Source organism: Parasteatoda tepidariorum, chromosome 9 (genome assembly GCF_982258835.1).
Source record: "Parasteatoda tepidariorum strain Cologne lab strain chromosome 9, Ptep-v5.0, whole genome shotgun sequence".
In the NCBI taxonomy this organism is placed as follows: Eukaryota; Metazoa; Arthropoda; class Arachnida; order Araneae; family Theridiidae; genus Parasteatoda; species Parasteatoda tepidariorum.
In genome coordinates this window covers 42,066,145-42,082,540 of record NC_141763.1, presented here as the reverse complement: position 1 = coordinate 42,082,540, position 16,396 = coordinate 42,066,145, and the positions used below count along the sequence as shown (strand labels likewise).

General features: G+C 31.2%; 1 protein-coding gene across 1 annotated transcript in view; it reads right to left on the bottom strand.

Annotated features, from left to right (window-relative positions):
• The window catches only part of LOC107443043 (COMM domain-containing protein 3), a 91,897-nt gene that overhangs the window by 18,262 nt on the left and 57,239 nt on the right, over positions 1-16,396 (bottom strand). The window lies entirely within an intron of this gene.

The window sequence follows — 16,396 nt, the reverse complement described above, 5'->3', positions numbered from 1 at the left end:
GAAAAACACTGCTCTACTGAGAGGATGCCTCCTCCGCTTTGGAAGCCCAACGACATGGGTGTTTAGTCGAGTACTTTACGTATCAAGTGGTTAACGAGGAGCATCGCCCCGCACCATCGGTCATAACGCATGCTGGTCATAGTGATCACCCTCTCGCTTACTGACCGCAGCCAGTGATGCTTGACTTCGGTGTTCTGCTGGAAATCATGTCTTACGATCACTGCGGACAACGAAATACGGATTTCCGAATGAATGAAAGAATAACCAATGATCCCGAAATTATCGTATTTCACATTGGTGCCCGAATGGTTATAACAAAACACTTTCTAACACAAAAACATACTTATTAACAATAACAGAGAGTGGTGTTTACGTTACGATGCATGAATGGAATCCGAATATTAATTAACTTTTACATCACTGCGCAGAGCGCCATCTGTGAGAATGATAAATAAATATTATTAACACCCTAATAAAGTTACCTCGGTTTACATGTTAAGTACAACCCATAACCTTGTAAAGAAATTAAATTTTTGTGTTATGCTTAATTCGTCTGCTTAATATCGTTAGCGTATGTGCTTAAATATTATGCAAATTCGTACTCTGGTCGGTGTTCATTGAAAAAGATACTGGAACATGGAGAAATAATAGAATGTAAGGCCCAAAAATGAAAACATTACATGCTGGTGGATCGATAGAGAAGAACCTATTGACCTTGAAAAGAAGATTTTTATATCTTTCTGGACAATATATTTAAATATTCATAGATCTTAGTAGAGTGGGGCTAAAACTAAATTATTTCTACTCTTGTCCCGATCTCTTCATTTGCTCGTTTCATCTTAGTCTTTTTTGGCACATTATTGACTGACAATTTTACACAAAAAATATTTTGTCACCGGCCATTATTCTGTAACCGAATATCAAAGTAAAGTAAAACATTCTAAATATTGATTTTATGCCGCGTTGCTGACCGATGGCGAGTTAACTCGAGAATACAAGTACAATGACGAGAATACAAGTTAACTCGAGAATACAAGTACAATGACGAGTTAACTCGACAATACACGTACAATGACGAGTCAACTCGTCATCCGTCAACAACTTTTAAGCATGAAAAGACTTTTTAACTCGTCATTATTCAACAATGTGTTAATATCCAGCTTTTGATAATTTGAATGAAGTTTATTTCAGCTGAAAGAAATTATAAAGAAAATTCATCGGTCGAAAAAAAATTAACTTCTGTGTATCAAGAAAATACTTCATTGACACAAGGTCATATTAACTGAAGGAGGAAAATGAGAGAAGAATTTTAAATATCTCTTTATATGATTCACACAAATACTAACATTCATTATTCTACTTAGGCAAAAAACAATTAATAAACGAATTTAATTAACGAATTAGCGAATTAATTAATAAACAATAAATAAAACGAATTTATTCACTTAACGATATTATGTTAATAAATTTCACGAAAAAGAAATATTAACATTCATTATTCTAATTAAGCAAAAAATATTTAATAAGAATAACTATGTAGCCATGGTGTTTTCCAACAAAACGAATTTATTCACTTAACGAGATTGTATTAATTAATTTCACGAAAAAAGAAATATTAACATTCATTATTCTAATTAAGCAAAAAAAAAAATAATAAAAATAACTATGGAGCCATGGTGTTTCCCAACAAAACGAATGTACTCACTTAACGATATTATATTAATAAAGTTCAAGAAAAAAGAAATATTAGCATTCATTATTCTAATTATTAATATTAACTTTCATTATTCTAATTATTAATATTAACATTCATTATTCTAATTATTAATATTAACATTCATTATTCTAATTAAACAAATAAAGTGTGAAAAAAATAAATATGTAGCCATTGTGTTTTCCAACTAAACGAATTTATTCGCTTAACGATATTATATTAATAAATTTCACGAAAAAAGAAATATTCATTATTCTAATGAAGCAAAAAAACTTAATAAATATAACTATGTAGCCATGGTGTTTGCGAACAAAACGAATGTACTCACTTAACGATTTTATATTAATTAATTTCATAAAAAAGAAACAGTATGACAAACTTTCAAATAATGACAAAATTAATAATGACAAAACGTATTAGATTATTTTTTAAATCCATCCTTTATTTTACCTTCAGACTAAAAAAGTTTTTTTTTATTCATTCAATCGATTTCTCGGAATTTAATACAATTTTAAAATAGAGTAATATGTATCCAGTATACGAGATGATATAATGCAGATCAAAGCTATGTTACTGAAGCACTATTGATTCAATATCTAGCCGAACTTCAAAAATAATAAATAATATACAGTAAAAATAGTTTGAAGAAATCTGTTTATAAAATTTGATGCTAATCATAAAAATATGCACAGTAAAATTGTTGTAAACAAATTGTTAAAATACAAAAATTGTAAATTCCAGGCACTTAATTTTTTAAATCATAGTAGCTTGTTTCCCTTATAAATTACACACTTAGCTTCAAAACTTTTTCTGATAAATTTAGCTTACTCTGTAATCGTTCTTAAATCCAACAATCCGGAACTAATTTGTTCTAAATTATTGTTATGATATTGATTTAGATCTTTGGTGCAAAACAAATTAGTTTTAAAACTATTAAATTAATTTTGCTCTGCCTTAGTGTTAATAAAAAATAAAGTATTGCAATTTAGATTTTTGTTTTATTTTTATTATTGTTACTGAATAAAAAAGTAAAATATTCACCCTTTAGATATTTTTATTATTTAAGCTGTGGAAAATCTTTTCTGTTAGGAAGTGCTCTACCCTCGCCATTTTTGGTTTTAGGCTAGATGTTGATTTTCGTTTTGCTGATATTTTTGGTTATAGATTATCTATCGACATCACTATATCCTTATAAAAGGGCTAGATTAGGTGATTTGGTGCGAAAATTTTATAGTTAATGATACTAGTTTTTCAGTTTTCGTGTCAAATGTTTATTTATTTATTGCGATTAATGTGAAATGAGCGAATAAAACTATTCAAAATCAACTGTTCAAAAAATTCTGAGGAATGTTCGTATTCCGAGCGATAGCAATCAGGGAGTTAGAGCCAGAATACCCTGGTTGGTAGGGCGTTGGACTTGTACTCGAGAGAACGGGAGTTCGAATCCAGCCGGCTAAAAAAATCCCTGTGTACTAAACGGTGACTGGTGCACGTTAAATGTGTCGGGGTCACAAAGTTCTCCAAGTTCCCATAACAAATCAATACATCTGGGGGTGCTGAACCAGGAGTTCCATTATCTTCTGGGTTGAGTTCAAAATTACAAGAATACTGAGTTGAACATTGGTAGCTTTAAACTCAAAAATGGGTTGGATGTTCAACGACGGTTATAAAAAAAAATTCAGGGGCAAAATGGCTAAGGGGATAGAGCTTTCGCCTTCCAATGACATAAATCTGGTTCGAATTCCGCATCCATCTTGTTTCGACAGTAGTGTTGACGTAATATGGACGGAACATGAGTCAGAGTCCCCTTGCCGTCGAGCTAACAGTGGGAGGTTTTCGTAGTTTTCCTTTCCTTTTAACACAAATGCTGGTTAGTGGCATCGAAAAGTCCTCCACGAATGCAAATTTCTCCCAATATTTGATCCAGGAGTTCCATTGTCTTCTGGATTGGATTCAAAATTACGAGGCTACGGAGTTGAACATTAGTAGTCGTAGTTATTCTGAAAATGGTGAAAATTACAAGAAAAAGATAATTAAAAGCCGGCCATTTTTATATTTTAAAATTAGCTCTAATTTTTTATATTGCCTTTTTATGTCTTTGATCTGTTAGATCTGTTAGATTATATTTGTACTAAAATATAAAATCTGAAAATAGTTAGTTATAATTTTTTTTCATTCTTATTTAAAATTATATCAGTAATTGGTTTTGTAAATTAAGGAAATTTCAACGATGAATAACTGTTTCCCTTAGATCTAAATAACAGTAAATAATTGAAAGTTTTGAAAAATTATTGGTTGGAAGTGAAGCAGTGTTTAGAAAATTTTACCTTTAATGCAGAAAAAAGCAATGGTGCTTCATGCTGTATTTCATAACCAAAAATTATTATTAAAATGCTAAATAATATATTTTTCACGAATTTTGATTTAAATTAATACAAAATAATTGAAAAAAAAGTATGAAAATATGTTTAATAAAAATTCAGTGTTAAAAAATATACTCAAAAACTTCATGTTGTTTAAATTTAATTCGCATTTTATACAATACAAAAAAAATGGAAAAAGTTAAGTCTGTATTTAAGTAATGAAAAAAATTATTTACTTTCTGTTTTTTTACAGTTCACTCCTCAAGTCAGCTTTATAATGTTTTTGAAAGAATGGTTAGGAGTGTTTTAAAAGTAAATTTCACCCATTTTCTCCCAATTTCCCATTGTTTGTTTTTTAAAAATAAAACTTGGGAGAAAAAAAATTATTCAGGTGCTAATAAATAGCAGCCGTGCTGGTAGGTTTTTGATACCGGGGTCACAACTTCGAATTCAATGCAAATTTTTTCACGGAAAGTAATTAAATTGTTTTGCAAGTGTTTCACAAATTCATTTCATGAAACTAATTCAGCTTTAAGATCACTTTTCCGACGGAAAAAAAATACAATTTACGAACTAAAAGTTATTGTTCCATCAAATATAGTAAATCTGACATTAAACTTTATCAGGTAGGTCTTATCCTTTGTATTTAAGTGCTTTCTTCCCAAGAAATAAAATGAAATGAGAAATAAGGTACTTTATATTTTTCGTTCAAGAACTACAAAAACGCAAGAGAACGATTTACTGCGATAGTTAAGATAAATAATCGCTACTTTTTACGATTTAACGCAAACCACTGCAATCTTGCTCAATGAGGTTTGAAAAAAATTTATGGCTTAATTACGTTGCATATAAATAGCCATAATGTCTTTCGCTGTTTATTTTTTGCCTACTCGCCATCTTCTTAAATTACAAGACAATGCTAAGGAAATTAACACTTAATTGACTCATAAATCCTTTTAACATTTACAGATGTTCCCAGAAAAAATGTAATTTAACTTCCGGCATTTTGTACGAAGAATCAATACGTCACTGAAAGTTTAAGTATCTTCTTTTATACGAACAATAGATTATAACAGATATATTAATTATGAACATGTAAGGTCTTGAAATGTTATGTTATTTATTAACTAGCTATATTATACTATTTACTATAACTATATTATGTTTATTTATTAATTTATTACTCCTTTCTTCGCACGGGGTAAAAAAAAAAGAATCAATAAATAAGCAGTGAAAAGCACTACGAAAACGTGCACAAAATTGAAAGACAAATATCGGCGCAATTAACAAAATTAAAATGACTTCAATGTTTTTTTTATTTATTATTATTTGGTTTTACGTAATTGGATAAGGCAAAAATCGTATTTCAATTTTAGGAACCCTGAGGTGTCACGTCCCAGAGGCAGAGGCAGACCCCCTACTAGACGACTCAACAACAAAGTAAATGACGTAAGAACCCTAAAGATTACAAATTGGAAGAGAATTGCTATGAATAGGAGGCGCTGGCGTTTGTCAGCTGTTGAGGCAGCCGGCCTGCAAGGGGCTGTTGCGCTGATAAAGAAGAAAAAAAACGTATTTAGCAGTTCATTTTATTCAAATAAGGAATAATTGTATTCAGTATCATTTGGTAACTACTAAAAAAAACTAAACTCAGTGGCGCGACAGCCCATATAGGGCCAAGGCCTACTGTGCCCATCTCAGTTTTCTTGACCTTGGGCTCTGGGGTGCAGGAGCAGATGTTCCGGTCAGGTGGTCAGCCGAACGCAGAACCCCCAGTGTTTAGTTCCCAAGCATGCTTGGTACTCATTTATCGACCCACTGAAGGGATGAAAGACTGAACTGGTAACTAATATCTGGTAAATAATATTTAAAATTTACCACAATCAAATAACTTAATCTTTGAGGAGCCATAAAAAAAACATATCCGTAGTATTTATCATAAAATATGCACAGTATTGGTGCAGCTGTAATAGACGCCAAATTTACTCATATTAATACTTTGTACCTATGTAAGATTATATTTGGTATTTATTAAAACTTATCAGATTTCCATAATGCTAGTTATGTCTACTACTAAAATTAGTCCCGCTGTGGGCTAATCGTTAAGACACGGTTCCCAGTAGAACACCGAAGTCAAGCATCACTGGCTGAGGTCAGTATGCGCGTGGGGGATCACTTGGATCACTCTACAAGGGACCAAGAGTGTGCAGTATTGGTCCTCATTAGACTTATGGACCGTAAACTTCTCGACTTCGTTCGCAGGTAATCGGGCTACCGAAGCAGGGGTGCCATCCGCTCTGCAGAGGATCAAAATTGTCTTCGGATCATCCTCAGGGATGTATCCCAGGCCGTCACCAATAGCCCATTGTGCAGCTCTAGTGGGACGTAAATTAACTACAACAACCAAAATTAAACCCCATTAATGTCAATAATATTTTGGCGAATATCCCGCAAAGAGCAAAAAAAAGTAAAATCAAAATAACCAGAATATGGTGAAATTTATCGTGTTTCTGGCTCTATCTGAACACCAAAAACCAAGGTATTTTTATTGTTGTTGGTTTACGTTGCACTAGAGCTGCGCAATGGACTATTGGCGGCGGTCTGGGAAACATCTCTGAGGATAATTCGAAAACATGCCATCTTAATTTTCATCCTCAGCAGAGGGGATAGCTCCTCTGCTACGGCAGCCCGGCGAACTGCGCGCGAAGTCGAGCACTTTACGGTAGAACAGTTTAACGAGAACCTATACCGCACATCCTCGGTCCCTTTGCTGGCTGATCAAAGTGGTCACCCACCAGCACACTGACAGCAGTCAGTGATACTTGACTACAGTGTTCTATTGGGAACCGTGTCTTGACGATCAGACCCAAGGTGCGGACCTAGTGCTGACCAAGACGGAAGTGCTTTGGTAATGACTTTTTGGTAAAAATTAACAATAAAATATGGTTTTTATTACCATGCTGCTTGGTAGTAAATGCGGCAAAATTAGGTAGTTTTAAGCAAAAGTCAGTGATTTTAACAGTGCAGTAAACACTTGTTAACTTTGTTTTTCGTCAGTGGGTTTCTTTTCTGTGTAAGCTGTAAGTTAACATTTACCAGCATTGAAAATTACATAAAATATGCATTTGTAAATGTAAACATGTCTGGAAAAGGCTGAACTAAATCAGTAGCTAAACTGTTACTAAATAAAAACTAAAATGGGGTAAATAAAATTTCTACCTCGGGGCTGTCCAACATCCTAAAATGGAACCATGGAGGTAACAGGTTCAACCCAGGGTACATCCATAACACTGGATGCATCTATTTATTAATATTTATTTATTTATTATTAAGCACGCATACACAGGCCTGGGTACTCATTACAAAGCTCAGCTATTGTGCCCTAGACAAGTCGATATACAGGTAGCACAAGATAGAGAAAAGCAGCACACACATGCCTGGATGTGTGTGCTGCATACGGTGGGATTCGAAATAGAATAATATAGCCCGCCGATATAATCGACGCAACTTTGTAACGTTAGTTTTTCCTCCTAATTTGAGCAATCTTTTCGTAAGCTTGAATAAACCTCGTAAAGGAGCGTTTTTAATGAGCACACAAGTCTTCATATGCAATTATAACAATAAAAACCATTTTGTTTTACATGCATACTAGGGATCGTGTATTCAATATAAAAATTGTCGTCCCGCAGTGGACTGATCACTGAGACACGGTTCCCAGCAGATCACCGAAGTCAAGCATCACTGGCTACGGTCAGTGTTCGGGTGGGTGACCACTTGGAACAGTCTGCTTAGGGACCGAAAGTGTCTTTGTTAAACTGTTCTATCGTGAAATGCTCGACTTCGCGTGCAGGTCGTCGGGCTACCGAAGCGCGGGTGCCATCCCCTCTGCAGAGGATCAAAATTTTGATGGCATGTCTTCGGATCATCCTCAGGGATGTTTCCCAGACCGTCGCCAACAGCCCATTGTGCAGCTCTAGTGCGATGTAAATGAACAACAACAAATAAAAATTGTCTTCCTGAATAACTGTCTTCGATGAAATAAGTCTATTTTTATTCGATATACTGTAAGGTGAAGAGTAGAAATTATGCTAACATACCCAAATAGCAAAATAAGGTTTATTTTAACTTAGCAAAAACCTTCTCTGGAAAACCTAAAAAGGTTTGTTATGCGGTTTACGTGTAAACCTTCTAACCTTAAAACGAGATCTGTGATAATCTGCTCTACTCTACGCACATTACCCTTATTCAAAACTTTGGAAAACAACCTTCTATAAAAAAAACCTTAAATCGAGGTTGAGTTAGGGTTTTCAAGTGTGAAGAAAGTCCTTTGAAGTGAAAATAATCTTAAATCTAGGTAATTATAAGGTTTCTTTTTGCAACGTCTTGTATGCTCAGCTAAAATCCACCTTGTCGTGAAATTTTGATGGACAATGCAATTTGATCCTATCGATAGTGTGACGTCAGCGAAAACGTCATTATGGACCAAAGTGACAATACTTTTTTGTTGTTGTTGTTAATTTACGTCGCGCTAGAGCTGCACAATGGGCTATTGGCGACGGTCTGGGAAACACCCCTGAGGATGATCCGAAGACAAGCCATCACAATTTTGATCCTCTGCAGAGGGGATGGCACCACTGCTTCGGCAGCCCAACGACCTGCACGCGAAGTCGAGCACTTTACGGTAGAACAGATTAACGAGGACCAATACCTCACACCCTCGGTCCCTACGCAGACTGATCCAAGTGGTCACCCACCCGCACACTGACAGCAGCCAGTGATACTTGACTTCGGTGATCTGCTGGGAACCGTGTCTTAAGGATCAGTCCACTGCGGGACTTAAAATTAAGTGAAAATTGTGTGGAGACCAAAATTTTTTCTAATAATTAATGTAAATATATTCTTGTAGGGAACTTTAGAACATCTCTAGAGTTAATAATAGAATCAAAAAAGTTTACATCTTAGTTACTAGTACAATCTGTTGTAAGGATACATTTCTTCATGTATTTTTATTTGTATTCTAAGGATACAAATAAAAATACATTTCTTCTTAAGTATACTTAAGAAGAAATGTATTTTTATTTGCCTATTTTAAGCGAGCGTACATCAGAACTGCTTACAAAACTATAATGTGTCTATTTTTTGATGCCCATAAATATGTTATATTATGCAAAATAACTAGTTTAAAGTAAATAAAGTAATTTAGATTTTTGAAGCCATTTGATTTATTTTTATTATTATAAACATAACAACGATAGCTTTTGCCATTGAAAAATATACAGACACACAATGTCTTGTGGCAAAGTATAATTTAAATTAAAACTAAAAATATTTGGATTTTCAAGAGAAATTGGAATTAAGAGGTTACTTTCAAATTTTTGACTTAAAAAAAGTTTTAAATTTTAACAATGAATGAGAAGCTAGCTGTATTCTTTTAAACAGAGAATAAGTCAAATTTCGGCGACCTCTAATGGAATTTGAAATAGATCTCCCAAGACGATGTGTTGCTTCATTTTTCCGAGTATAACACGGTAATTTGGGTCTAACATCGACTTTTTCTTTAACCCAAACAATGAGTCTTCGATGTTTTCATATCGGTTAGCGTTGACTGTTATCGTCGAAGACTAATAAAATGAACATGCCCAGCGTGGAATTCATGGAATTTTCATGACTGAGCACCCTCGCCGTTCCACCAAACGCTCTATAACGCAGAGGTAGGGGGGTTCGAATTTAACAATAACAATGATGCATCTTTTTTATGTTCATCTCCAACTTGTGCTATCTATTTATAAACTTGATAAGGACTTATAATAAATTGTACTTAGTAATGTGCAAGCAAGCCAGCTTACGGATAACAATAAATAAAGTTTTGAAAAATTCTTGGAATATAGTAATGATTTCTTTTTTGTTATTATTATTACACCAGTCTTGTCTTTCCACCTAACGCTACATAAAATGTAGGTATCGGGTTTGAATCAAAGCGTAATCAAGAATGTGTAACAGAAAATAAATAAATTCAGTTTAGATACGTATACATGATCATGCACTTAATGCAAATAATTGCTTGTCTCTTGTCAAATTGCAGAACAGATAGCATTAAAATTAGAAAAGATATTGAACCCACTACCTTAATGTTTCTGAGCGTTTGGCAGAAGGACAACAATTCGCGGCAATGGCGGCACAAGTAATGGTTGTTTTACTTAAGCCTCGCCGTGGAGTATTGTTACTCCACTGAATGCTCAAAAGCGTTTATGTAGTGGGTTCAAATCTCACTTTAGCATTCGATGTATATTCTTGCTGTCTTTCGTAAAATTGCGCTATTTGTTTTTCAAAGGGAAAAGAGTTTTTAAATCATTCTTTGTATTCATAAAGAAACCAGATAAGAGCGAAAATAAATAAATAAATCCCACTATCTCAGTAAAGATGAATAAAACAGTCACCATAGTATAACATATCTGAGTTCAATGTCTTTAAAATAATTTATTAAAAATGTAAAGCCATCATTCTTGTTCTTTTAACCCTTGTTATAATTGAGAAATTATATTGAGATTAATAAGTAACTAACAGTCATCTAACTATTATCAATCATTTAAATCAGCGATTCCCAAAGTGGTCTATATCGACCCCCAGGGGTCAACGACAACCTGCAAGGGGTCCATGTCAAGTGAAAAAAAAATTGGGGGTCCCTGAAATGAAAATGGGGGTCAACGATAGTGGATGTCATATGAGCAGGTCGTGACTTTTAATTTTGGCATTTCATGAATGGAACAATCGACATACACTGATAGTACCTATTTACTTACATTATGCTACCTTATATAAAGACATATATATATCTACATTCTACATAATTTATAAAAGTAGCTATGAAGTAAAAATTTTATTAAAATTTAAGTTATAAGGATTATTTTTTGATACAAGAAACTGAATTATTATAAACTAGCAGTTGCCTGCAGCTCCGTCCTTGTACATTTTTATTTTCTCTGTATATAAGGTTTTATTTTGCAACGAATCAAACGAATCAACGAATTAATACCATTTCTCCGTTAATTTTGATTTTTAGAACAAAACATTTTTTTTAATTTCAATTACAGTTGATTCTAAAATATTTAGTTTTATAGTAACAGATTATAAAATCATAACTTTAAGCAAAATAAACACGTCGTTTCAGGTAGTATTAGAAATAATCATTTGGCCACGTAATCCACCTATGCTACAACGATCACATTGATCAAAAGTAAACAAATTGAGTACATTGAACAAAATAAGTACGTCGTTTCAGGTAATGTTAGAAATAATCATCTGCCACGTAGTCCACCTATGCTACAACGATCACATTGATCATTCAGATTACCTGGCGTAACGAATAAAAAATAATTAAGCATTAGAAAAAGCGCAATGAACAATTATTTCCATTAGAGCTATAAGCTAGTAAACTTCATTGATGTAATCTTTAAAATATTTGACAAAATTGAATAGTTCAGAGTTTACTTTAAAACAATGACTTACGCTAAACCAATTAGAAAATTCCTTTTTCTTTAAATATCTCTGTATAAAAAAATAATTAAAAATCTCAAACATCGGACATCATAATTTGTTTACAATTGTACTCATTTAGTTTCATGTTGAATAGCGCATTCTTAGAGAGCCTAAGACTTATTCGCCATCCGGTAAAAAGAAGTACAAATTTTTTATTTTATTAGCTGCATAGATTGATTAACAAAATCATTGTTTATTTCTTTATAATGCATCAAAAATTACATATTCTTAACCACATTGTTGATCTTAAATTTTTTTTTTGTCAATAATTTTAATAATTGACCTTGTAATCATAAAGCATGTTTTCTTTTATAAAATAAACATTGAGTTTTTATAGTTTTGTTTAAAATAATGTCCATTTTTATCGATTTAATAAGGAACTTCGCGTTTACCCAGTTCAAAATACTTCCCAAACAAAATTGAAAAACTACATGAAAGAATGTAGAAAAACAATTTTGGTCAACAACAAGTAGCTTAATCATTTTCAACAGCTTTATCCGTGAATAGTCAGGATGTAGATAAAGCTATAATCTCCTTGGTAATTTATTTTCTTAAATATCGTGAATTATGCAGACAAAATTGACTAAGTCAACAAGTGAAAAAAATGAGAAAACTACTAAATTTCTTTAATCGTTTGTTATCTTTTTAGAAAAAAAAGCCAAAATCACAAGCTTAAGACAATACACATATGCTACACAAATTGATTTGATATTCTTTTCTCCAAATGATAACGAATAATAACACATTAACTCACTTGCCAATTATTTACTTAGTCACTTTCAACTGTATACTTATGATAAATAAATTTCAACAAATTGTTCTTGAAACTAAAGTTTTGAATAATTGGGCGCAGCTAAAATTAGAGTTTAAATAAATTGTGGACTTAAAATAAAATTTAAATAAACTATTTCTTTAATGAAAATTCATATAAAATGTTGCTTTTTTTAAAAATTTAATCATAAAAAATAAATAAATCTATATCAATTAACAATACTCAAATATATTAGAAACTGAAAGACTGTATAAACAGAGACAAATTAAAAAAATTAACAATTTTAATTTTTTATTATTGTTATTTGTTGTCTTTTCCTATAATTTAACATTGTTAGCTTAAGAAAAGAAGTTCAACTATAAGCAAAAGAAGGAACAAATAGTAAATTTCGCACAGAAAATAATGCTATTTTCCGGAGAATTTGCAGTTACGTGTGTAACTCAATTATTTTTTATTTCATTTAAAATTGTCTTTACATTATTTAGATTTATAGACACACGTTTCAAAAGTATAACTAAATACAAAATAACCACGTGGTTTCAGATAATTGGTACTTGGAATCAATCACATGATTGTGTCGAGTCACGTGGTTATGCATGGCGTGTTAACATTAGAGCTTTAAGGCTTGGATTTATTATCATGCTGAATCAAATTTTAGATCAGATTTAATTGGTTGCCAACAATCGACGTCACGCATGTGTGTCGAGCATGATTGGCTGACAGACGCGTGACGTCGCTTGCAAGCATCCAGTTTTCTAGCGACGGTAAAAGGAAAATAACTATTCGCGATAGCAAAGCTCGAGTGCACCCTCTAACTGGAGCCTGAAAATATCAGGCATTAATTTATTAAATTTTAATTTAGTTCCATCAAAATCATTGGCAGAATCAGACGCCATTTTCTTAGCAGCAAATAAGAAGCAAAATTTCCCTAAGGAAAAGGCCGAAGAACTTGAAAAAACTCTCCAGAATGTTGGTAAATCTTTGAGAAACAGAACACACCAAACATTTGAAGAAAAATTCATCAATAAATTTTAACTTCTATTATCAACAAACTTGCAACTGATATCTTCCGATTTAGGGATTGCATACTGTTACAGATGTGTGTATTACGGTAAAATACATTTCTTCTGTCTTCAATTCATTACGAATTAAAGTGAAGTCAATATTGCTTTCTTCATTCCTATGGATAAATGTGAATTCAGAACGTACAGAACTGTAATAGTTATAGAATATTCTTCTTTAAAGAATAGTATATATTTCTGTAATTCGGAAAACAACAATAAAGAATCATCCGAATTACTTGTAATAGTATCATTTGTGCTGATTATTAATAAATTTTTATCGTTTTCTTGGTAAGTGTTTTTAAATTTTGAAAGAATAATTTCAGCTAGAATTCAGCTATTCTCTTTTTAAACTACATATTAAAATTCATATCGAGATCTTATAATTATAAAATTTTGCTGTGTGGTATGTTATCTGAAAGTAATGAAGGGATAATCTTTGTATATATTATTTGAAAATAAAATTTTCAAACAAAGAACATTTCATTTCGGAATTCTCCGGATTTATAAATCAGGTAAGTGTTATGATTTTTATAAGAAATTTGCTTGTAAATAATCTTTTTTTCTTATTTGATGATAGTTCTCTACAATATGTTTTTTTACGTCTGATTAAGAACTGTAAGAATAAAAAAAAGAAACAATATGGAAGCTTCTTTTTTTTTTTCAATATGAGGATTCCTTATTTTACGTTTTTTAGTTTATAGAAATTCACATACAAATTTTTGATAAAAATTGTTCATAAAATACTTTTATCGAAAAATTAAATGGTATAACATTATGTGTTTATGTATACGTCTTGCATATTCTAAAATGTGATGTGATTCAGAAAAGTATGGAATCAAAATTCGGTATTTACGTATTAACACCACCGCAACTACAGATTTGGTGGTTTTTAAGTGCTGCCAATCTACACCTAAAATTTTTGCGACGGATCATAAAATAAAACACTTTTTTATTTAAAATCAAAACACTTTCAAAATTCAAAACATTTTATTTAAAATCAAAGTAGATAATCGGATTTCAGTGGAAAATGGCCGATGTAGAATTTAACATAGATTCAAAACAATCTCTATTTTCTTTCACCTGATGCTGTCGCCATATGAACAATAAATAAAATTCCAAATGAAATTACATTTCCAAAATGTACGTTTACCATAATAAAGTTTCATTAAGATTCCAAATGAAATTACATTTCCAAAATGTACGTTTACCATAATAAAGTTTCATGTCATGAAAATTAGTACATTTTCGTTTTTTTTTTTTTTTTTTTTTTTTTTGAAAAATATTTCGCTCCTGAAAAAATAAAATTGCGTCTTGTTCTATTTTTGGCAAATCCCAAAGACGCATTTTCGTAGCACTAAAAAATGGTGTCAAAAATCGAAGAACATATCATTTTGGAATTCTCCAGATTTATAAAGCAGGTAAGTGTTATAATTTATAAAATAAAAAATTTTACTTGTAAATAATTTTATTTCTTATTTGATCATAGTTTTCTATAGAATGGTTTTCTACGTCCGATTATGAATAAAACAAAAACATGAAAGTTTTTTTTTTTATTTTAATGTGAAGAATTTTTAGAATTGTTTTTTTTCTTCTTTTGTTTCGTAAGTATTCTTTATTTTACGTTTTTTAGCTTCTAAATAATAATTCTTATTAAAACTTAAAATTCTTTGATAAAAATTTTTGTCAAAAAACTTTTGATTATTTAAAAAGATAATTTTTTCAAAAAGACAATTTTTTATTCCACCCTTTCTCCCCAAAGTGCTATGATTTGCCTGCCGGTAAAAAATTTCTTAGCACTACAACACTAATTAGCAATCGTTGTTGCACTTCAATAATTTCTTTCCTAGAAAAAAAAACTCATGGGAAAAAAATGTTTCCCTCTTTCAAATTACCAAGTAAAAAAATTAGCCTTTAACTATATTTGTTAAGAAAACTAATTTTTAAATATTAAGTAGATAGTCCTAATGTGACACGTTTAATATGATAAAAAATGACAGGATATAAAAAATAACATAATTCAAATTATCCAAAAATATTATACTATTAAGATTTATATATAAAAATGTAAAATGTTTTCTATTTTTATGAATTATGATCAATATTACATTCGAGTTCCACATCTTATAGCATATGCCAAATGTAAGAGTTATAAAAATTACAAGAAAAGTTCTTTAACAAAATTATTTTTAAGGCTTACAAAGTATATTTTTTCTCTAAAAAAAACTTTGGAGCTTATATATAATATTTAATGCTATAACGCAATTTAGCATAGAGGCTATTGTTTGATTGAGGTCCTTTCCTTTCTTTTTTTTAATTTTATGAGGGTAATTAAAAGTTTGCAATTTATAAAAAAAAATATTCAGCTTTGTTTTAATGCTTAGCTTACAGGTTCTAAATATTAACATCCCTATTATATAAATGTCATATTTGAAGTCTTAAAAAATATTTCTTAATTTTTAGCAAAAGAAATATTTAAAATGCTTTAATATTTTACATTTTTTTTTTATACATAAAATACAACTAATTCACCTGGAATTTTTAACCTTCACATCCTCTTTCATTAGCACCTATTGAAAAACTAAATGCAGACTTAGTAAATGTTTTTGAAGATTCCGCATTATTATAACGCCGTATGTCTCGCATAGTATCTCAGTTATTACAACATTTTTTTTTGTGAGATTAGTTGCAGCGTATCATAGATTAAACTTTTTGATTCTTGTTTAAATCTGATTTTTAATGCATGGATTGACACTGTGAGTATTATTAAAATATTTTCCTTTCAAATAATTTTACTTATTCCTTAGGAGTTTTATCCAGATTTCAAAATCTTCAGTAAGTGTTATGGATGGTTGACTGAATGTAAACAATAACTAGTTTCCAAAAACGGGAAGAAATTTAGAAAACTTTGGGTGTATCCCTCCACTTATGTTATATTTACGAGGCTATA